At 40.0% G+C, this 23,566-nt stretch overlaps 1 protein-coding gene and 2 pseudogenes across 7 annotated transcripts in view; 2 read left to right on the forward strand and 1 right to left on the reverse strand.

Moving 5' to 3' along the window:
- The window catches only part of CNOT1 (CCR4-NOT transcription complex subunit 1), an 80,986-nt gene extending 66,204 nt beyond the window's left edge, over positions 1-14,782 (reverse strand). For 4 of the 7 annotated variants that reach the window (XM_023528580.1, XM_023528579.1, XM_011356662.2 and 1 more), the window contains exon 1: positions 14,623-14,773. The gene's annotated coding sequence lies outside the window, so the exon portion shown is untranslated. Of the gene's footprint in view, positions 1-13,744; positions 14,019-14,622 lie in introns of all 7 variants that reach the window. The other 3 variants (XM_011356663.2, XM_011356661.2, XM_011356659.2) reach the window with 2 other exon arrangements.
- LOC111737670 lies at positions 4,817-4,932 on the forward strand (annotated as a pseudogene).
- A 5,413-nt stretch (positions 14,783-20,195) lies between the features above and the next one.
- Positions 20,196-20,303, forward strand: LOC111737635 (annotated as a pseudogene).
- Positions 20,304-23,566: the final 3,263 nt, after the last annotated feature.

The following is a 23,566-nucleotide window of genomic DNA, read 5'->3' on the forward strand; positions in this document are numbered from 1 at the left end:
GAGCCCAGAATTAACCCCCCACATACACAATCAACTAATATTTGATAAGGGAGCTAAGAACATCCAATGGGGAAAGCATAGTTTCCTCGAAAAATGGTAGTGGGATAATCACATAAGGAAAAATAAAGAGGACCCCTATCTTACACCACTCACAAAAATGAACTTGAAATGGATCAAAGATTTAAGCCTAACACCTGACATAATAAAATTGCTAGAAAAAGAAACATAGGAAAGAAGCTCCTGGACATTGGCCATGGCAGTAATTTTTTGGATATGACAACAAAAGCATAAACAACAAAAGAAAGAAATCAAGTGAGACTACATCAAATGTAAAGCTCCTGCACAACAAAACAAACAAGTAAAATGAAAGATAACCTATGGAATGGGAGAGAGTATTTGCAAACCATGTATCAGATAAGGGTCTAATATCCAAAATTTATAAAAAACTCATACAATTAAAAAAAAATTCCATTAAAAATGGCCAGAGGAACTAAACAGACATCTTTTCAAAAAAAAAAAAAAAAAGATATCCAAATGGCAAACAGGTATGTGGAAAAGGTGCTAAACATCATTAATCATCAGGGAAATGCAAATCAAAACTAGGATGAGACACCACCTCACACCTTAACAATGGCTATCAACAAGAAGAGATAAGTGTTGACAAGGATGTGGAGAAAAGGACTTACAACACTGCTGGTGGAATGGTAAACTGGTTCAGCCACTACGGAGAACAGTGTGGAGGTTCCTCAAAAACTTAAAACTACCATAAAAATCCAGCAATCTCACTTATTTTTGGTATATATCCAAAAATAATGAAAACAGGTAATTGAAGAGTTATAAGCATTCCCATGTTTACTGCAGCATTATTCACAATAGCCAAGCTATACAAACAACTTAAGTATCTGTCATTGGATGCATGGATAAAGATATTCATATTCTCTTTCTCCCTCTCTCTCTCTCTCTCTCTCACACACACACACACACACACTATTCAGCCATGAAAAAAAAGGAAATCCTACCATCTGCAATATGGATGGACCCTGAAGACATTATGCTAAGTGAGATGAGTATTAATGTGCTATCCATTTTATGTGGAACCTTAGAAAAATTTTTTTTTATAGAGAAGAGCTTGGTGGTCTTCTGAGAGGGAGTGGGGGTGTGTGAAATGGATAACAGTGGTCAAAAGATAACAAACTTCCTGTTAGAAAATAAGTCCTGGGGACATAATATACATAATGATGGCTGTACTTATCTAGTCAATCTTAAAAATTCTTATCACAAGGCAAAAATTTTTTTGTAACTATGTGAAGTGATAGATGTTAAGTAGATTCATTGTGGTGATCATTTCACATCATATACAAATACCAAATCATTATCTCGCACACCCGAAATGAATGCTATATGTCAATTGTATCCCAATAATAATTATTTTAATAACTGAATTCGGAAAAACACAGTGGAATGGTGGTTACCAGGGGTGGGGAAATGGGTGTGTAAGGGTACATACTTGCAAAGAGCAGACAAGTCTTGGACATCTAAAACACAATATAGTGATTATAGACAAAGAAACTATATTATAAACATTAATCTTACTACAAGATTAGATCTTAACTGGTTCTGCCACTAGAAGAAATGATAATTCTATGTGTTATAGGTGTTAGCTTATGCTACAATGACAATCATTTTTCAATATAAATGTATCAAATCAATGTTGTACACCTTAAAGTTACACAATGTTTTATGTCAATTATATCTCCATTTTTAAAAAATGTCCTAGAAACAATGATACCCCAAAAGCAATGGGCCCAATCTAACTCCTAGATCTTGGCTTCTAAATACTAAAAAGAATCAATGTTCCTTGGAGAAATGACTAATTCCAGGAGTTTGGAACAAGTAAAATACAAAGGTGAGTTTGGGTCATCCTGTGACAAAAAGAAAGGAAACACTCAAAAATCTCAGGGGATTAAGTCAGAAAGACACAAGAGCCACTTAAAGAAATTCTCACTAATAATGGGTAAATATGAGGATCAAAAAGAAACTCTAGATTTTACAATTTGCCTCAAATGCAACATCATTTAGAAATGCTTGGAGAACAAAAGTAGAAATAATCTGGTTATTTTACTATTGCCAATCATAAAAATCACATACTCTTAATTTATCACAAACATCATTTTTATGAATGCATGCTGGTGATCAAGTTTATCATTTGCAGCCACAAAGTTCTTTCTCCTAATGCTAAGTTCTTCTCATGTGTGTAGATGAAAAAAAAATTCCAAGCAGTTAACATTCTGACATAAAGACAACATGACAATGTGTTTACACTGCCATTTCAGTAAAACACTATGGGTAAAAGTTCTTTCAAATCATAGGTTTTAAAAAAATGACTATGACTATAATACAGTGAATAAGAATTCCTGAATCCACAATTACACTGAAAGAACAACAAATGCACCTTTTACAAAAAGATGCTGGCTAGTAAACTTAGAAAGTATGAAAAAAAATAATAAAGTAACCATTTCATAACACCCCTAACCTGTATAAAAACTGATTCAAGAAGAATCACCAATGCCTAAAAAAAAACCTCAGGTGAAAAGTTGCTGGGACATCTGCACAGTTATTACCCAACAGATTACCTCCTAATTGAAAAAGGAAAAAAAGGTCCCCTTACAATGGAGATATGGCCGTCACTACCTTAATCAAATTATCAAGTTTATTACTAATAATGGTGAAACTAGGGTGGCTCCATAGTGGTTAGTACGTCTGCTTTACATGCAGAAGGTCCTGAGTTCAGGCCCCACGTGGAGCCACAGACCATATTGCTAAATCTAGGAAGAAGTTACATGGCTGTTCATTGTACTCTTTTCTATATATATGAAATTCTTAATAAAACTGGGGATGGCAGGCATGTATGTGTTACTTTTATAATTTAAAGAAGAGATTACAACCATGAGATGGGATTTCTTAAAATTGACTTTGTACTCAACTGATTTTAATTTTCATGAGTATATAGTAATTTTTACAAAGTTAAAGTTGCAGATAATTACTAACAATTTTTTAAATAATCCAAAATTAAAAGCCACATGACCAGCAACTACACATAGGCTGGATGACCTTGAACAAGCAATGGAACCGCTATGCTTCTTCCCACTCCCATCTGTAAAACTGGGCCTCAGCTAGATCAAAGATTTCTCTAAAGGGTGTATCTTTAATGAGTAGGAGGTATAGCAGAGATAGGATCTTCTAAACCTTCAATGGAGGTCTGTTAAGTTGCTCCAGAGAGTAGCTCATCAAATCAGTCAACCCTCTGATAACAGAAGGAATCCACTACAAGCACAACTGATGAGATGCTCTATCATCTCAATATCTGCTTTAACAGTTGGCTGAAAAGTAAGCAGTTGCCAACCTCCAGGGGAGCTGTTGGAGTTTACATACCACACGCCAAAGAGCATAGCCAGACCAACGAAGATGTGACTAAGTGGTCCAGAGTGATATGGAAAAGCTGAGTGGTGGGCTCTTGAGAAGAGCAACTTTAAAACCTTTAAATCTTGTCTTCTCTGTTTTAGTGGTAGCCAAGATAGCTGTAATGCAATACAATGCTGCAACGCATACAAATTCTCAAATTAAAGCCTCATCATTACTGTAAATTTACACAATTATTTTTACTTTTGGGCTCAAAATACCTATGTATTTTTAAAAGTCCATATTATATTTTCAATTAAAAAAAGAGCATTTACCTTTAAACATTTAAAATTTTTAAATGGCTCTTAAAATGTTTTAATCTATCACATATTTATTTATGCAAATGAGATTTCTCTTTGATGATGACAGTCAATAATTTAGAAATTCAAATGCATGTAGCTTTTTCGAGCACAAAACCAACATAAACCTGACCACAGAAAAGAGCTCAAGTTAATTACACTTTGAAAATATTTTTAATTATAAAAATTTACTATTATCATCCCTTAGTTTATCAGGATTATATAAAATGCCTCAAATGATCCCTTTCTAGTTTACTCCAGTGCACCATATAAGTATCATCTGCTAAAAGTGGCCCTCCTATTAATTCAAATACTTGAGCCTAAACATACACCATGTACATGCATACAACAGGTGCTATAGAAAACACAAAAGTAAACACTTCAAGGGGCAAAATAAATATAGAATTTAATGCTATGTAAAGCAAGACAATTGTGTGTAAGAATGAGGAGGAGAGTGAGCTTTTTAAAATGCTGATTCTGGAGGTAGATGAGGTAAAAGGGGTCAAATATGTGGTGACAGAAAGAATCTACGGGCGGTGAACACACTGTGTAATATATATATATGTATATAATATATATATATGCCTTTTTTAATTGTACACCTGAAACTTATGGATTTCGTTAACTAATGTCGCCATAAAAAAAATTAAAAATTAAAATAAAATTTTGATTCCTAAGCATGCATCACCCTATACCAAAAGAATCAAAATCTTTGGAGAAAGAGAACAGGACATTATCTTGAACATTCTCCACAGGTGATTTTTCTGCATTTTAATGTTTGAGAACCACTGACCCAACTAATAGCTCTGGGAAATGTTTAAGAAAAGTATGCCAAACCTTGATGCAATCACTAAAAAACAGAGTTAGACTGGAAATTATTGGGGGAAAAACGTTAAGTTGTAGAACACCATTCTGCGCGTACCTCGTCCTTATACGTACAGTACCTAGAAGGATATAAATAATAACTATCGGACATGGTTCCATAGTGTAGCATTTAGTACGTCTGCTTTACACGCAGAAGGTCCTGAGTTCACGCCCCAGTGGAGCCATGGTCCATGGTCTATAGCCATGCCACCCTGAACAAGCCCGATGTCTGATCTCGGAAGCTAAGCAGGGTTGGGCCTGGTTGGTACTTGGATGGGAGACCACCTAGGAAAACTAGGTGCTGTAGGCATAAATAATAATAAAAATAAATAATATCTGAGAAGTTGAAGAAGCTGAGAAGCAAACTGATCTTTTATTCCCACTGAAATAGAAAAATAACTTTCAAAAACAATATATTAGGTCAATAAAATTTTGCAGTTTCCAAGATTCTCTAAACAAAATCCCCAGTTATCTCATTCACTATGCAAAAGAGAGTTAACATAGAAGGCCTGCTATCCTAAAAAGGCTAGCCCGGCTGGTCTTTGGTGTCAGAACTTTGATTCTGAGAGAATTCTCACTCCCAGAACTAATGAGTGCCTAAACCCAAAAATATATGTTTTATGTTGAACACCTACTTCTCTGGGAACCTAGAATTTTGGCATGTAGTGGGAAAAGGTCCCAATAACAAGTCTAGTTACTGAGTCTCTAATGAGCTTCAATGCCAGACATTTCACACATGTCACAATTCTTTGCTGAAGGAATTAAGTGTGTCCTGTGTTTCTACTGGAAGAAAGAGGCACTAGTTTCCTCCAGACTTCACCCTATATGCCTTTTCCTCTTGCTGATTTTGCTTTGTATCCTTTTGCTATAATAAACCATAGCCCTAAATACAACTATATGCTGTGTCCTGTGAGTCTCTCTAATGAATTAATTACTGAAGGTGGGGGCAGGGAACCAACACACTAAACCTGCCAGTGGCCAAGAAGAAATGTCTTCTGGAGGTAACTGGAACCTAATTTGTGGATTTCTTCTCTAGTATGTGTAGAATCCATTTTAGAATTTTGGATTTTATAATAAAGAAAATCCTGGAAACTTTGGGTTGGTTTGGATTATATTTTAGGAAAAGAGAGAATGGTAGAGGCTAGCCAAATGCTCACCAAATCTGTTTCTTCTTCCTGGCTGAACAGCTAAACTATGGTTCTCAGCCTCTTGCACAGGTGTCACCAAAAAACTAAGTTATAGCAATGAAACGTAGAACAATGAAATGTAGACCAAAATGATACCAGCCACTTCCAGACCTGGACCATAAAACCTCCTACTCATGACCCTCTGGTTCTTTCACCCTCTGCCAGCTAAATGAGGATTCCCACGATCTAGAGGGTGACACCACAAGATGGAAGAACGCTGGTTCATGAATTGCTGCATAGAAACTTATCTGAGGAAAGTTATCTGAATACAAACCTGTTATCTGAGTATTACCCTGTTAAGCCACTGATATCTTGGGGTTGTTTGTTACAACACTAACCTGCTTTGCCTAATAACAGAGGACACAATCAGGTGAAAATTTTTAGAAACTACTCCCGACAACGTGAAAAACTGAAAAAGAATAGGTCACAGGGAAATTAAGAATTATCAGAAGAGAAGTGAATGCATTCAAAAGGAAACTCCAATACTCTGAGACTGTGTAAAGTACAAGGAAAGGGAAAATAAAATAGTCATCAAAAGCGTACTCACATTTCCAGACTAAGCACCTGGGTTCCACTTACTCCTAACATGAAACTGAGGACGAGAAATTTGAAGGGCAAGAAAAAGAATGAGGACTTAAGTTTGGGACCAGTCTAGAGTAAGGCACACAAATGTAATCCACTGGGCAGTCGGATTTACAGTCTGGAGCATAGAAGTGTGGGCTGCAAATAATAGATCTGAAAGTCATCAACATATAGACAAGATAGCATAGGAGAACTGCATGAGATACAGAACCTAGAGAGCTTTAAGGAAGCTTAGCATTTAAAGGTGGTTGGAGGAGTTCTGGCCAAAATGGCAGGTGAATGAAGGTAGGTGAATAAAAGAGGATCTCAAAAGTTAATGAAGAATAGTCAGAGAGGTACGAGAAACTCGGAGTGCATAAGTAAAACCTAGGAAGGAAGACCAACCCTAAGAGAGCCCCAAGGACAAATCTTTGGAAAATGTCCACTGTGTAGGCAGCCTCTAAAATATCCCCAGTGTTCTCTGCCTAATATTTACACCCTTATGTAATCCTCTCTCCTTAGTGTGGGCTGGACCTTAAGTGTGGCTTCGAAAAAATTATTGGAAAGTTATTTCCAAGATTAAGTTACAAAAAAGACTGACTTCTCTCTTATTTACCTCTCTCTAAGCCTGTGCTAAGAGAAGCAAGCTGACATGTTGTGAGTAACCCTATGGAGAGGGCACATGTGGCAAGGAACTGATGTCTCACAACCAACAGCCAGCAAGGATTTGGACCCTGCCAACTGCCACGAGAGCAATCTTGTAAGACCTCCCCACCCTTCAGGCTTGAGAAGACCAGAGCCAGTGGATACCCAAGCTGTGCCTATGAAATAATAAAGAGCAAGAAAGTTTCAAACAGCTAAATCTGGGAGGAAGCTGTTATGCAGCAATTGATAATTTAATACATCCATAGTCAGAATTAGCAACTATGAGATCATTGTTGGCCTTCAAGAAAAGGAAGTTAGTGGTCACCAGGAAGAAAGTAGGCCAACGTGCCTCCACAAAGAGGACAAAAGCATTAGGTAATAAGACCAGGGCCTAGCTCAAGCCACAACTCCTATATAAAACCTCCCAAACCACTTCAGATCACCTACAGGCTAATGTGCTGGTCCACCTCCCTTTCCCTTCAGTATATATAATACACTATGAAGTTACTCAGTGTTCACTATTGCTTTATGTCTATTACCTTTTCTATCAGCTCCTGGAATTCTGTATCTCCTCACCATCATTTGAGGGCACCAAAAATTTTCCAGAACCTTGGTAAGTCCAATACCAATATTCAATTTCTAGGTCCCTAAAACACAATTTGACTAGACTTAATATTAGACAAAAACGTAGTCAAAGTAATTTGTGATTTATACCAACAACAATTGAATCTAAAAAAAATAAAATGACCTTGACAACAAATCTCAACCTCAAAAGGGTATTTACTGGAATAAACTGGAGAACATAATCTCCAAAAGCAATGTGAAATGTGTAGAAGTGGGAGAGCCACTGGCATTCAATAAGAATTAAGAGATGCAATAAACATCTTGCAAGGAATGAAAGCCCCACCAAAAAAAAAAATGCCCAAACGCTAATAGTACCTTTTGAGAAAATTCACCTTCTATAAGGTCGGCCAGATGTATACCTCAAGTTTGGCTTTCTATAAAGCCAAGCATAAGTCAAATCCACCAGATAAGAAATGGTGTATGACTTATGTGAACTGGCTATCAAAACTTATCAGAGAAGCCGTTTATCTATTACTATTACGTGATTTAGTCCAGTCAAATATTTGTTGAGTACTTACTATGTGTCAGACATTTTAAATACATCAGTCAACAGACATACATACATCCCTGCATTCCCATAGAAGGTGGGGGGATAGTATTCATTAGAAATCATGAAGCATTTTAGGAGATGCTAACTATCATGGATAAAGAAAAACTGCAAGGTAAAGGTGAACCAAATGGTGGGGGAGGGGCTGCAATTTAAGTAGGGTGGTCAGAGTGAGCCTCACCAGAAAGTAGTATCTGAGCAGACTTGAGGGAGCTGAGGGATATAGCCATACATACATCTGAGAAACAATGTTCCAGACAGAGGGATCTGTCAGTCAGTACACAAGTTTCCTCAGACGGTGCACGGCACATGTGAAGGAAAGCAAGCAGGCCACGTGTAGCCAAGATAAACTTGGAGAGGGGGTGGAAAACAGGATAAGTTGAGGGGAACAGAGAATAGGTACAGGGCAGGGCTAAATTCTATAGGTAATGAAAGGACTTTGTTTGGCTTGTACTAAAGACAAATGGAGAATCAATGATGATTTTGAATGGGATGACATGACTTTTAAAAGAAATCACTCCAGATGATGAACTCAGAATAAACTGTAGGGAAGAGCAAGAGTATAAACAGGGTAGACGATAGCACATTAAGAGAATGAGTTACTTAAACCTAAACACAGAAGAACTCTACGAGCTTTACATAAATATTCCAAAACTAGGTTAGTATATTAAAGTCAGTTATCACACCAATGTTTTGTGTTTGCCAAATTCCTTGAGGGCTTACTGACTGGAGATGACTAATAATTCAAAATGAAATATTTACAAGTAATTTTTACATTTTAACTTCTGACAATCTCAACTTCTGTAATCTTTGGTATATCTGTCTATATGTAAAGAGAAGAGAAATATCCTTTAAAAATCCATGCCATAGGACATGGTTCCATAATGTAGCAGTTAGCACGTCTGCTTTATACGCAGATGGTCCTGGGTTCGCACCCCAGTGGAGCCACGGTGCATGGTCTACGGCCAAGCCACCCTGAACAATCCCCATGTCTGATCTCGGAAGCTAAGCAGGGTCAGGCCTGGTTAGTACTTGGATAGGAGACCACCTAGGAAGACCAGGTGCTGTAGGCATAAATAATAATATTTTTTTTAAAAACCCATGCCATAACTATAGGTACATACATAGTACACTTGCCTCTCCAATACCCAAACTAAAGAATGAAAACATAATTGTGAATAATCCAAACCATGGGCATCCCAAAATTATGTATGACTGGGCTTAGAAAGGCCTAATGTAAAATGTTTTTTTAGAACCCAGTTGGTAAGAAATAAGAAATATTCAAAGGACATAATGGTCAAAATGTAGTAAATCACTTTGAAATGAAAGGTTTGCCAAATATAAAAACAAATGGAGCTTTATAACTATGTCACTATGTCACTTTAAACAAACAATTTTACTCAATGCAATAAAACCTTATATTAACTTTCAAAGAACATTTTAATAGCCTACGTGGATATCTTCAGAATTTTACAAGACAATCCAATCCATACATCAGTGTAATTCAAAATATTGTTAGTGTTAACAAATAAATCCTATTTTTTAAAAACTGATAAAGTGAAGACAGCCAGAAAAGCATGCTTACTCCAAAATCAGAAAAGAATTCTTGATCTGAAATCAACTAATATTCAGAAACATCTTCCCAGTAGCATTTGCAAAATTTTAAAACTATGTACTACATAATACATGTAAGACTATTAAAAGATAATAACAAGGAGTATCCTTCCTCTAGTTACTTTAAAAATGTAACTACACCAAGAGAAAACTTACTCAAGTATCTGTCAGAATTCAATTTATAGTGCTGAAGAACATTTTAAAACCAAAATCCCTCCACCCTTTGCACATCTCTCAACAGAAATGCAAGCTTAGTGCACTAAGGTTAAGTAATGACTACATACTGTAATAGAAAAGACTATCTTTTTATCAGACTCAACTTTTATATTTCCACACTGAAGAAATGAAAAACTCAATCTTGTGTCTTATCCTCCAAAAAATTGTTAGGAAAAACCCTGTATTTGCTTTGGTCAAATAAGATCTTATCCAAGGAGAAGTATTGGAAGTTATTCAGCAAGATATGTATGTCAAATCATTATGCTGTACATCGTACACCTATATAGTGTTGTATGTCAATTATATCTTAATATTAGGGAGGGAAAACGACAATAGGAGCAAAAAAAAAAATCTCCCTAGGTAATTCAAGGAATTGCCAATGTATAAACAATTTAATTCTGCACAATTCTTAATATACTTATGATGTTCTAAAATCCAGTCCACTAAATCCAAGCGAATCTTGAACTATAAACCCAATCTCCAGATATTTTAATTGCACGACAAACATTGTCTTTCAAAAAACAAGCAGTTGTCCACCTAGATTGTTCTCACTTTTTGATGATCAAATTCAAAGATCTTTTCCTTGTACTGAACTTAAGTAGTATTGAAGACAGAATGAATATTAGAGCTGGAGGAGAAAAACCTGATCTGACTTTAAATTAAGGAAGACACCTCACTTTCCTGGATTTCAATTTCCTAAAGGATGATACTGTAATTCTGTATGACTAGCTTTCAAAGTTTAACCATTTAAAGATGTCAATAGAATTATATGTATATAGCTTCAAGAAAAATAGTGTGTGCCTTCAAAGAACAAAATTCTGGGTGTACTCTTTTCCAAGAGAGCCATGGTCTATAAATCTACACAAGTGTAACAAATGAAGCATTATTCGATTACAATTCAGAGCAACTGTATGTGTTTGGAGGAAGGAACAACTCCTTCCCACACTGTAAAACAGACAAAACTTACAAGGCAATATGTGGTGCAGCTAAGCGAAAACTGGCCAAGAGAATTTAAGAAATCAATTTTGCTTAAGAACAGAGAAAATATTCAGACAGTACATTTGAGTTTGAACTAGTACGATGGATGTTTTGGTAGATACAAATGGAATTCCAGATAAAAGGGACAAAGATATACTTGGGAACCACTGTGTAAGTCTTTGACCTACAGCACAGTAATATGCTGCTACAGGTAGGGAGGGATCAACACACATACAGCTAGCCAAGGTACTTGAAGGAAAGCCTTTTGAGCAGAGGATGGCTATTTTCAAACCAATGATTTGGGTGACAATTTGACAGTAATGTGAAGAATTAACTGTATTCCAGGAATCATTTACAATTAGGATGTATTCACATATTAATAACACAATACAATAAACAAATCATGGGGAGAAGATAAAAATTAGTTAGATAAAAGGAAGCTACTGCAAAAAAGACAAAGGGTCTGAAACAAAGCAGTAATTATTCTTATGATGGGTCTACATTATATTTTAAAATAACACTGCATTTCAAACAAGGAGCTATAAATCAAGGTGACAAACTTTCAAAAAATTAAAGAGAAACGGTGAGCTCTTAATATGAAGCTTAAGAACAGTAAAAGGGTGTCTTTCAAAAATATGCTTTTATTCCATTTTTTATTTTATATGTTTAGTGCCACTTCACACACAAGAAAACTCTAATTCAACACTTCTAACAATTGTAATAAAATTAACCAAGACATTTTATCCTGGAGTTTTTGCTATGCTTTCCAGTATTAAAGACAAGTGAATTTAAGTATACTCTCCACTCCCAAAGGCTGCATTTCCTTCCATCTCAACACAGGGTTTCAGATTATCTTCACTTCTAATTACTAGCTTCTCAAACAATGCTTTTCAATGAATGTGTTTTACTTGCTTTGCTACATTCTTACAAATGTATGAGTAAAAATTACATTGAAATAAACTATTGTGTATACGCAGCGCACAAAAGTTTTGAGCCCATTTTAGCTTTGAAACATTCTTCTTAAAAACTGAGCAAACAGAAAAGTACAGGATTTTTCTATATACAGTGTAAGATCTTAAAATAAGACTCAGTGGGATGCCATTTTGAAACTTCCCAGCAGAAAGTTCAGTTTGGCCAGAGGACCACTTAAAAAATGCTTTGGCTAATAGTTTTAATAACTTGAAAGTTTTATTATTTTATAAAATATATAATGTTCATAAAATATAGTATTTCAAAATGGCAGGCTACAATTTGTTAATTCAGGCAGCATAAACTTCTTACGAGAAATTTGTGTCTTAAAATATCTGAGCATTCAAGCAGAATCATTGTGGACAAATTCCCTTCCATGACATTGAGCATCAAAGATTTGTTACCTCACAGAATGAAATAAAATATTCAAGTCCATAAATTAAAGCTGGTTAAAAACAATTTTTCATAACTAGACCAAAATCTAACCAAAAGCATACTTGGAAAAAGCAACATACAAGGATAATTTGAGATTAGTCTGTAAGCAAGTTTTGAAGACCCAGCATTTCCTTTTCTGTCTTCACGGGTTTTGTTTTTAATAATATAACCCAAAGTTAGGAGGATGTCAAAGTATTTAGCCAGACAAGATCCATATTAAAGAGATGTAAACCAACCCCCCCCACCCCCACACACACACCTTTTTTTTAATTTAAAGACTAGAAATAAACTAAGGCAGGGATCCATTCCAATGAGTTAGAAAAGGGATCTGCAAACCCTGGGCATGGACTTAACAGGTCAGTGGCCTGTTAAGAATCAGAGCAGGAGGTGAGCGTGGGCCAACAAGGGAAGCTTCATCTGTATTTGCAGCCATTCCCCAATGTTAGCATCACCACCTCAGCTTCACTTCAGATCATCAAGCATCAGATTCTCATAGGAGCACCAGTCTGGTGCCAAAATGGTCGGGGACCGCTGAGTTAAAGCATTTCAATTTTGTAAAACACAGCCTTGAAACTTCTAAGATTACAATCTTAGGCAAGAAAGGGAAATACTTTCAGTTATTAATGGTCAAGACTTTGTGCCTTGATTCTAAACAGGTTTCCACTGAAGGATGTGGGACTCACACTTGTTGAAAAGGGATAAACTCTCCAAATAAGTTTTATCAATTTCAGAGCACAACTAGAAGTCTAAAACTCTGTGTATCATCAGCTCATTTTCTTCTTAGACAAGGTAACAATTTGCAGTGTCCTGTGATTATTTAAACTGTTACCAAATCTCTTACTAACAGATAAAATACTATGCTGCCAATCTTTAGAAAAATAAAGACATCAATCTGGACCACAGATCACTAACATTAAACTCAAATACCTCTACAAAAACAAGTTTCTTCTCAATTTGCTTAAACTACTTTTTGATTTTTCACTTGTCCTCCCATTTTTTCATCCACAATTTCCTAGTCCTATCAAACGGGCTGTCATAAGGAAAATGTTGTGTTTTTGTGGGGGTTTTTTGCAAAAAATATTCAGATTATATTCACTCAAATTACTGACAAAATAAATCCAAACGACTGAATCATAAAGAAATAAGAGGAGTGTGGATTAAGTATTGTGACTCAGCTTTCAAGAAGAAAAACTGACTTTTTATTAGTCTTAAGAAATATGACATTTAATTGCGTGACCTCAGGGGAAAAGTTCACTTCTCAAAGCTTATTTTAAACACATTTTCACACAGATATCAAGTATTTTTGTTTTAACCTACAAAGCTTACTCCTAGTGGGGATTAATTACCTGTGTGAGCCCGGTTGGGTGAATTCTGCAGAAGGGGTGGTACTGCAAATACTTCAGTTTGTGAAATTTCAATATTGTGGTTGGCCTTCGGTAAGCCTCACAAGACCTGCAGTAAATCTCTCACCAGTACTGAGGCCTCCAAGTGCTCAGTTCACTAGGGGGACACTTCCCATAGGTGAGCAGAACCGTCACTACAGCACTGACACTGGGCCAAGTGGGTGGGGGCCGACTTCGGAGAAAGTGTGAGCGCCCGTGCGCGCGAGTGGAACAAAACCTGTGGCAAGAAGTCATAAGGAAGTGCTCTCTTCTGCCCGCCCCTCCCACCCGCAAGAGACCCGAAACACCCGGGATTTGACAACGTGCTGGGGGCGGAGAGGGGGGCTGGCAGCTCCATGTCCACGGGATAGAACTGGGAGCCTGCAAGCACTCCAAATGCGCTCCCCCTGCCCCAGGAGCTAGGCCTCGGGGGCCGATGCCCACTGCACCCGTCCGGGAACCCGGAGAAAAACGGGCAGTTGAGGAGCTCGTGGGGTCTGAGGAAGGTGCAGCCCGCGCTAAGCGAGGCCCAGCCGTCGGATTTACCGCCGCCGCCGCGCTCGGAGTGTCCAGGCCCGGACCGGGGGGCCACCGGGTCTCACCCCGCTCTCTGCCCTCCGCTTCGTGGAGCCTTCGCACCGCCTCTTCCCTTCAAAGCCTAAAGACTTCGCGAGCCATAGAAGAGTCCCCTCTGCCGTCTCGCCACTTCCCAGTCCCGACTGCCCCTCACTCCGCGGAGCTCCGGGAAACGCTCCCAATGGCCCCGGGACCACCCCGGTTCTTCCCCCACCGGCACCCACATTCCGTAGCTGACACCGCCAGCTGGCCCCAGCCCACCTCACCTCAGGCGATTCCGGTGGCGCTGGACACAGGAAACTCCTGGGTCCCCGACTCCGGCTCTCCTCGACCCCCCTCTTCGGTTAACTCCGCTTGTTTCTCTACAAAATGGCGCCGGAGGTCGCGCGCTCACGTCGCGGCCTTTCCCCTCCCCGTTCTCATTTCATCATTTGCTGCCCGCCCGAGAGGGGCTGGTTCCAGCACCGGCCAATGATCGTACCCCGTCCGTGGCCCCCGCCCAATCACCGCCAGGTGCCCGCGGATTTAAACCAATCACACACTATCACTTGCAGAAACCGAGGAAGAAACCAGGCTCCTGCTAGCAACTACCAATCCGGACTCCTACTTCGCGGGCTCTGGCCAATTGCCGCTCACCAGTCCCGGAGCTGGAGCCCGTGCGCCTGCGCTCGAGCGAGGGCCAATGGGGACAGCAGATAACTTCGATTTGGGGCTTCACGGACTACCCACCTGTCTTGGTGGTCTTTTACCAATGGGGGCCTGGCATCGCTGCCAAAAAAACAGTAAATAAGGGAGGGCGGCCCATAAACCCTAGCCACTCTGCGCAGGAACTAGTCTGAGTTAAAGTGAAACAGACTTCACTCTTTCTTTTTCGAATTGTCAAGTTGAGTAGACTGCGGGGCTTCCCATTCTTAAACATTCCCCGCCCCTCGTGACCATTTGGCGGGGAAAAGCCGCTAACAGAAGAAGGCAAGCGAGCCTGTAACTAGAGGGGTGACGCTCTGCATCCCGGGATATGTAGTGTTCCCTCCACCCCACCCCATTCCTGTCGCAAAAGTAATGCGTCTTCTTCCGTCACTTACAGCTCCTTGGGAGGAGCAGTGCATGCTGGGGAATGTAGTCCTTGCCTGCCTCATTTTTATGGAGACAACTTTCTCTAGTCCTGCTTATTGAAGAAAGAATACAGAGAGATGCGTAGCTAAAGTTCTCTTTGGCTTACACCTTGTAAGCAGTATCAGGAAGGATACCTATGCCTTTTGCCCTCTGGAGAAAAAGCATAGAAACATATCTATTGCTATAATTCATCATCTGTAGTAGATAGTAATATTTTATAGTCGTCTGTTCCCAGAGGAGGGGGTGGGAGCCATAGGAAGGAACTGTTGACTGGTTGGCCCTTGTACCTTTTGGAAACTTATCCTCCTCATCACCCCATCCTGAGGCTATCAGAAGCACTACTTTCTGTGCCTAAAAATACTTTTTTAAATTACGGTAAAAACACAACATAAAATTTACCATCTTAACCATTTTTAAACGTACCATACATTAATGTTAACTATACGCATATTGATGTGCAGCTGATCTCTAGAACTTTTTCATGTTGCAAAGCTAAAACTCTATACCCATAAATCAACTCATTTCCTCTGTCCAGTCCCTGACAACCACCGTTCTACTTTCCATTTCTAAGAGTTTGACTACTTTAGAATAAGTGGAATCATTCGGTCTTTGTCTTTTTGTGACTGGTTTATTTCACCTAAAAATATTTTTTGACACCTGCCTTTCCTTGGTTGGAGGCCAAATCTTTCAGCAAACATGTACTGTCTTGTGTTTTCAAGCAACTGAATGAGACTCAAGGATCCCACATACTGCAAGGACAAGGGTTGCTTCAGTCTTGTTCCTAGTAGTATTGAGAGCACCCAGCACAGTGTCTGGCACATGGTAGACATGTGAGCAAATAAATGCTTAAAAAAAATCAGGAAATGGAGAAATGGACTTAAAACATAATGTTAGTGGTAAAAAGGGCCCCTTAAACAGACCAAGGATGAAGAATAAGGCCCTTCTGTTCATTGCTGCTGTATAAAATTCCTAAAACCTCCATGGATATCAGCATTGTGACCAAGTTTATCAAAATTGAAAATGCACAGACCCACTGACCCAGTAATCCTATGTCAAGGCATTATTCCATGGGTGAATATTGCAAATTTGTTCAGAGATGTATGTGTCAAAGTATTCATTGATGCATTGTTTATGGGTCCCAAAAGATTGGAAACAATAGGGAACAGGTTAAATAAATGTATGGTAGTGTCGTACAGGGAAATGCTATTACGTTTTTTAAAAGAGTGAGGTAAAGCTATATGTACTGATATGAAATGATTCCAAGATTTATTGTTAAATGTAAGTTAGGTGCAGAACAGAAAAAAAAGATGGCACTATCCGTATGTTACCATTCCTGTAGGAGAAAATAACTGTATCTATATTTACATATAACTAAATGCATAAAAAGGTTCAGAAAGATACACACATACACCAACTGACACCAATAGTTATCCCTGTGGAAGGGAGTGGAATGAGGAAGAGTAAAGGGTACTTTTGCTTTTTATTCCATATATTACTGTACTATTTGAACTTTTTACAAAGAGGATGCATTTATGTTTTATTTGTGCAATTTAAAATAATTTTTTTTAAAGAAACAGAATATGATACCCATAAATGTCAACTAAGGTCAGCTCTGTAATTCTACAACTAGTTCAAGTCTCAAACACAGATCTTCTAAAACGAGGTAAATCGAAATACTTCTGAATGGCCTTTCCTCACTTCAGTCTATCTTAGCCAGGAAAAAGGTTTTCTATTTTATACTGAAGGTGCTCCCTGATACCCTTCAGCCCACGGCCAGCCCCTCCCCCAGAGCTGCACCAACACCACTCCTAGGGTATGACCTGCCTTGGGGCCTTAACCAAATACCTGCAGGATTCACACAACAGCTTGGAGATCAAAGTCCTTCAACTGTGTGTTGTCAATAATTTGGAGTAGCTTGTATCCTTACAAGAGAGCAGAGAGACTCAGACTGCTTACAAAATGAGTAGTGGAGATCATGTAATGCATTTTTTTTTCTAATTTTACCGAAAGACATAGTCGAAAATCATGCCCACACAAACTATTTTACTAGAGACCTTCATAAAGAATTCACTGAATCACCTTTTAACTCAATTATGTGCCCTGGGGTTCAACTGTATTTAGAAACAAGATATTTCAGTCAGCTGTTAATTACTCACCTGGCCTCCTTCCTCAACCTTCTTCCAGCCCTTCACCACCCGCCCATCCCTAATTAATTGTGCATCCCAGAGTCTGTAAGAACTTTACAAACTCTTTTGTTTCCCAAAATAGCCTGGAGTGCTAGGAAACCTAAGTGCTAGGAAACAAAAGCCCTATTGAATTGGGTTGGAGTGGAAGCAGAAATACCTAGAAGAAAACAGGACTTTGAGACTTTGAGATCTGTGCAAATTATGTTATAAAATGTTTGGAGGTGTTGGGGAGAAGGGTGAGCAGAAATACAAAGACTTATTATTCCCTGTTCCTGTTTTTCAGTCTCGTTTATCAGATGAGTCAGCAACTGCAATTGACTACCTTACGATTCTCTGTTCTATCCAAAGCGACTCACAGACAGTTCAACTTTAAATTCTGATCTCCTTCCAGCCCATCACCACTGCCTAGCTCCAAACCTTCTGATTCCCTGGACACCCAGGCTTTGGTATGTATGACTTCGGTGACTTTACACGCAGGAGAAGATATCTAGGCAAGTGCATTGCAGAAAGAAATTCAGAAACTATTGAGAAATTCAGAAACTCAAGTCCTAACCTGAGCCGTGCCCTTGGAAAAGTCCCTTCCCCTCCCTGGACCTCTTTTTCCCTCTTCACTGTTCTGAGGATATTGGGCAAGCATTATGTGGCTCTCCAATTTTGGACTGTGAACTTCTAGGAAGCCAAGGATTTACCGTGCAATCTCGGAATCTTTATGTGCATGTAGATTTTTTTAATCAACCAATATATTCTAAAAGTACAACTTTACATGCTTTATCTCATCCACACCTCAGGACCCTGTGATGCAAGGACTGGGTTATATACCTCATTTTACAGATCATAAAACTGAGACTTAGAGAGGCTGAGTCACTTGCCCAAGGTCACAAAGCTACTCAATGTCAGACAAGTTTTTGAACCCAAACTATCCAACTTCAGAGCTCAAATTCTCAGCCACCACACTCAAATTCTCAGCCACACACCACAGTGCCTAGGTGATCTCCCAGCTGTAATGTTCAATGGCCCATTAGTAACCAGATAGTTTCAAACCAAGAAATGTGATGCATAATCTAACAAGGTGTTATAAGTTAGTGAGACAGATTCTGAAAATACTGCTGTGTGTTTGTGTGTTTGGTGTTTTCCTGTTAAGATAACATTTGAATTCTTAGAATCTCTCCTTAATAGGAGTTTTGTCCCAAGACTGTGTAGGAAGTTCCCAACTTTTATTTTATTTTATTTTATTTTATTTTATTTTATTTTATTTTATTTTATTTTATTTTAGAATATTTATTCATCTTCCTCTTTTCATGAGAGAACAAGGAAGAAGCTAAGAGAGAAAAGGAAAGGCCACGCAGTATCTCCTCTGGTTCAGGGTTACTCTAGATTTTTCCAAATGGGTGCTTGCAAACAAGTTAGGGCAGGTCTGAGAAATCTGCCTGGGCTCTAGGCAGATGAGTGGACCTTGGGACTTATTGATGGAATTCTGAGCTAGACAGAGTCTGGGACTCTGCTCTAATTTTCTATGTCCTCCCTGATTACTGTTGTGATATTTCAAATGATTGCTCAGAGCCTGGACCATTAGCCCTAATTTTTCATCTGCTCATTTGAACCCCTGCCCCAGCAGATAGTTCTTGTATAGTATTACAGACTTCTCTGGACACTATCTCAACCTCCAACTTACATGTTTTACCTAAAAACCATCTCTAACATCTTAGTGATCTTAGAGAGGTAAACTTATACCAGGTCCTGAACTGGAAGTGAGAGGCTGGCAGTAAATTGTCCTCCAAACTCCTCTTTATCACTCCATACTTCCCTCTCTAGGTTATAAATCCATCTGACATCTAATCTCTTCCAAACACAGTGTAGAGGCTTAGGAGTCTGAAAAAAATGGGCCTCTGCTTTTAAGATGTTGATAGTCGATCTTTGGAAGAACAAAAGCCAGACCAAGTAATAATTAGTTAACAATTCAAGCCTGCATGTTACTACCTACAGAATGAATGGGTCAAAAATCTCAATGCTGGAAAACGATCCAGGAGAAATACTTTTGCCAGAACTCTTCCAGGAGATATAGCTTAAAATAATACCTCCCTGCACCCAAAAAGGTGGGGAGCAGCCAACCCCACTGACTGAAAAGACTTTTAGTGACCAGGAATTCCTGAATTCAAATACACTGTTGGGGGGGGTCTATGGACAGCTTTCAGTATTTCAAAAAGCATAAACAAATGAAACATCCTTCCTCACTCTATCCCCTCAAAAGCTACAGTAGCTATCATTTAATAAGTTCAGTATATGTGGTAGGCAAAAGTCTTCCAAAACTCAAAACTCATAGGAAAAATTAAAATCAAAGATCTTTGGAATAAGATATTAAGGAAAATGAGGTCCTTTTCAGCTCCGCAAACTGAGCCTGAATAGGCTCCTTCACTAAGGATAAGGACAGGCCATACTTGTTTGTGTGGCCCTGTAGTACTCAGGGCGCTTTAGAGTACTGAAGGATGGTGAAAGAAAGGATGTGACACACTCTAGGTTCAGATAAAAAAAGAAAGAATTTTGTCTACGGCCATGCCACCCTGAATGTGACTGATCTTGGAAGTTAAGCAGGGTCGGGCCTGGTTAGTACTTGGATGGGTGACCACCTAGGAAGACCAGGTGCTTAGGCTTAAAAAGAAGTGGGGGAGGGGAGTTGACAAGTGTTTTAGTCCATTTGAGCTGCTATGATAAAATACCATAGACTGAGTGGCTTACAAACAATAGAAATTTATTTCTCACAGTTCTGGAGGCTGTGAAGTCCAAGATCAAGGCACTGGCAGATTCAGTATCTGGTAAGAGCTGGATTCCTGGTTCATAGATGGCTGCCTCTCACTGTGTCCTACATGGCAGAAGGGGCGAGGGAGCTCTCTGGAGTCTCTGTTGTAAGGCTGCTAATCTCACTCATTAGGGTTCTACTCTCATGACCAAATCACCTCCCAAAGGCCTCACTTCCTAATGCCATCACATTAGAGGGTAAGATTTAACCCCCAATATGACTTTTGGGGGAACGCAAATATTCAATCTACAGCAATGAGTTTACTTGGATTTTAGAATTTTATTCTTAGTCATCTGCCCCAGCATGGTGATTGGCACATAGTAGACGGTCTGTAAATACTGAATAAATGAATGACCCTTGAAAAAAATCAACTCCAGGAAATCATTTCTGTTCAATAGGCCATTAATTATATAGACTGTCCAAGCCTGCTATTTTGATATGGGCAATAGGCAAATAAAAACATCTATTTTTTTACAAAAGGGGGTAGGTAGAAATGTGGGGGAGTAGTTTTCAAAGTTACCTGTGTATGAGAAAGTTTCTCAAAGTGCAATTTGTTTTAAGATTTATTCTTTCCAAATCACTGTCAAGAATTTGATCCTTCCCATCCGGGAGACAGGATAGCAGCCTGAGAAGGTTGTCTTACCATTTTATGGATAGGAAAATAAAGACTCAGAAGAGCTTAGTGACTCTTCAAGGTCACACAGCAAGTTAGGGGCGGAACCCTCACTGGAATGCAAAAGCATCCTGAGACTTCCAGAAACATTCTACTGTCCATCCTCCTCATGTAGAGGTTTTTCTTTTCTAACCCCCTTCCTCCTTCCAGATTGCATTGTACTGGGGATGGCAGCCTGGAGCTTCTGGAGGAGGAGAGTGGGAGTACATGGAAGGGGATACACCCCAAGAGAAGCAGATTGGGGATAGGGGATGAGAAACTCCAGCCTCTGGGAAAACCTTTTAGCAGCTGAAGAAGATCAAAGAAGGAGCCCGAGCAGGTCAACATTAGGGCACTGTGGGTCCTGAGCCTTACGCACAGGAGAGAGAGGCCAAATAGTTAGGACTAGTTGTCTTGATAGTATATGTTTCTATAGAGCAGTGATTCTCCACATGTAGTGCCCTGATCAGCAGAGGCAGCAGCACCATCTGGGAACCTGACAGAGTGGCAGAGAGAGGGTGCATTCCAGCAAAGAGCTAAGCCTTCCAGACATGCTTCCAGCATCTTTGGGAATTGAAAGACTCAGAAAACTGGAGGCCAGAGAGGTAGCCAGAGGCCTGACAGAGTTGCTGGGGTCCGCGCTTTATCCTAAGGGCTCTGGGATGCCTTTGAAGGGTTGGCTGGAACAAGTACCCAGCTGGAGAGGTTGCTAGGAGACTAACCAGGAAGCTACCGCAGGAGTCCAGGAGAGGTGGTGGCAGTGGGAATGGAGGGACGCAGGGCCAGAGAGATGTGGGAGGTAGAAGTGTAGGGCTTTGGCAACGGATAGAGTGTGAAAGGTGAGGGAGAAAAAGCGAATTGTCTGCCGCTGGGTCCCTTCCCCCCATGAAACAGAGTGACTGGAGGAGCCAGTTTAGGGGCAGAATTGGTGAGTTCAGTTTTGAGGTTGAAGGTGCTTGTGACTCACCCAAGTGAAGAGGTGCCGTGGCCCCCACAGACCAAAGCTCTGGGAGTTGGAGCCGCTGGTGGAGAACAGAGTCACTGATAAGCAAGATGCCCTCCGGGAGCCTTCAGAGAGCAGCAGTTCTGGGGCTCCCAAAAAGCTGTGCTCAGCTCTTGGTTAAGGAGAGAAGGGTCTCCAGCTGTTGGGCACAGTCTAGCTCAGGAGGCCTGTGGACTGCTGGAGGCTGAATAAGGTCCAGAAGCCCAGAAGACTGAAGGACTCAGGGTTTCTGAGCAGTTAAGCAGGGAGGGGATTGACAAGGCCTCGGGCTATGTGATAGAGCTGTGTGATTTGGAGAGAGCCATTTCTGTGGAGCGAGGGGCAGAAACCAGACTAGAGTGGATGGTGGGGTTGAGAGAGGGAAAGAGCTATAGCTGGAGGAGAGGGGAGGTTTTTGGGTTTTTGTTTGTTTGTTTGTTTTTAGACGAGTGATTAGAGTATATTTAAATGCTAATAAAGTTATTTTGGAAAGACTTTATCTCTCCTCCCTGTGATGGGATCTGGGTGAAGCTTTGCTTTAGATAGCTGGAGGGACAAAGTCTCCTTCTTTGTTTTTCTAAAGGAAGAAATATTTGGGCTTTGATCTTCTCTCCAGCCCTCTTCCTCCTGACCTTCTTCTACAAGGCAGAATATGTCCAGTGATGGCCCCCTGTTGGAGGGCACTGGGACCCACTCTTCCCCCAGGCTGCTGACTTCTGGGGGAACGAAGGACTGCAGTCCTCCATTCCCATCCGGGCCTCAGAGGTCTCCCTTCCCCTGAAGCATCATGTCCTCAATGGCCGCTTCAGGGCCTCCACAAACCTCTCCCACCCAGGAAGTTGCAAGCCAGGTCAGTGTCCTGTTGTGGACAAAGTCACTGAGGTCGTTCTGCAGCACTTTCCAGTAGAAAGGGGCATGGGACTCAGAGCTAACCTGGGAGCTGCAGAGAGAAGCATGCCCAGGCAGGCCTGAGGATGTCCAGGCAGGCCATGTGTCTTCTGAGACACTGAAAACTGGGATTCCCTAGATCCCTCTTCAACCCCACCTTCCAACCAGCGAAAAGTTGCTCCTAGACTCGCTCTTCCAGGATCAGAACTTTCCCACACTCTCTTCCTGGACCCGAGGGCCTCTACCCTCTCTGCTTCCAGTTGCAACGGGGTATTTCTCCCTTTTCTCCTTTTGTTTTTATCCATTTCTTCTTTCAGTAAATATTTGAGTGCTTACTATTTTCAAAAAACAAAATTCAAATGAGCGCATTTGAAGATCTAATTGGCTTTATTAAGGGGTCATGAATCCGGCAGCATCCCATCTAGCAGCCAGAAGGGCACTCCCCAAGGGCTTGTATGAGAGGTTTTACAGGGATATCTTTTCTTTGGAATAAGAGGAAGGGTTTTTATCATGCATATTGCCTCTTTTTTCTATGGGGGATGGAGAGGGCCCATGTGATACATTACTGGTGCTTGACCAAAACATTCCCCCCATC

The sequence above is a fragment of the Pteropus vampyrus genome, unplaced genomic scaffold, assembly GCF_000151845.1.
Source record: "Pteropus vampyrus isolate Shadow unplaced genomic scaffold, Pvam_2.0 Scaffold29, whole genome shotgun sequence".
NCBI lineage: Eukaryota > Metazoa > Chordata > Mammalia > Chiroptera > Pteropodidae > Pteropus > Pteropus vampyrus.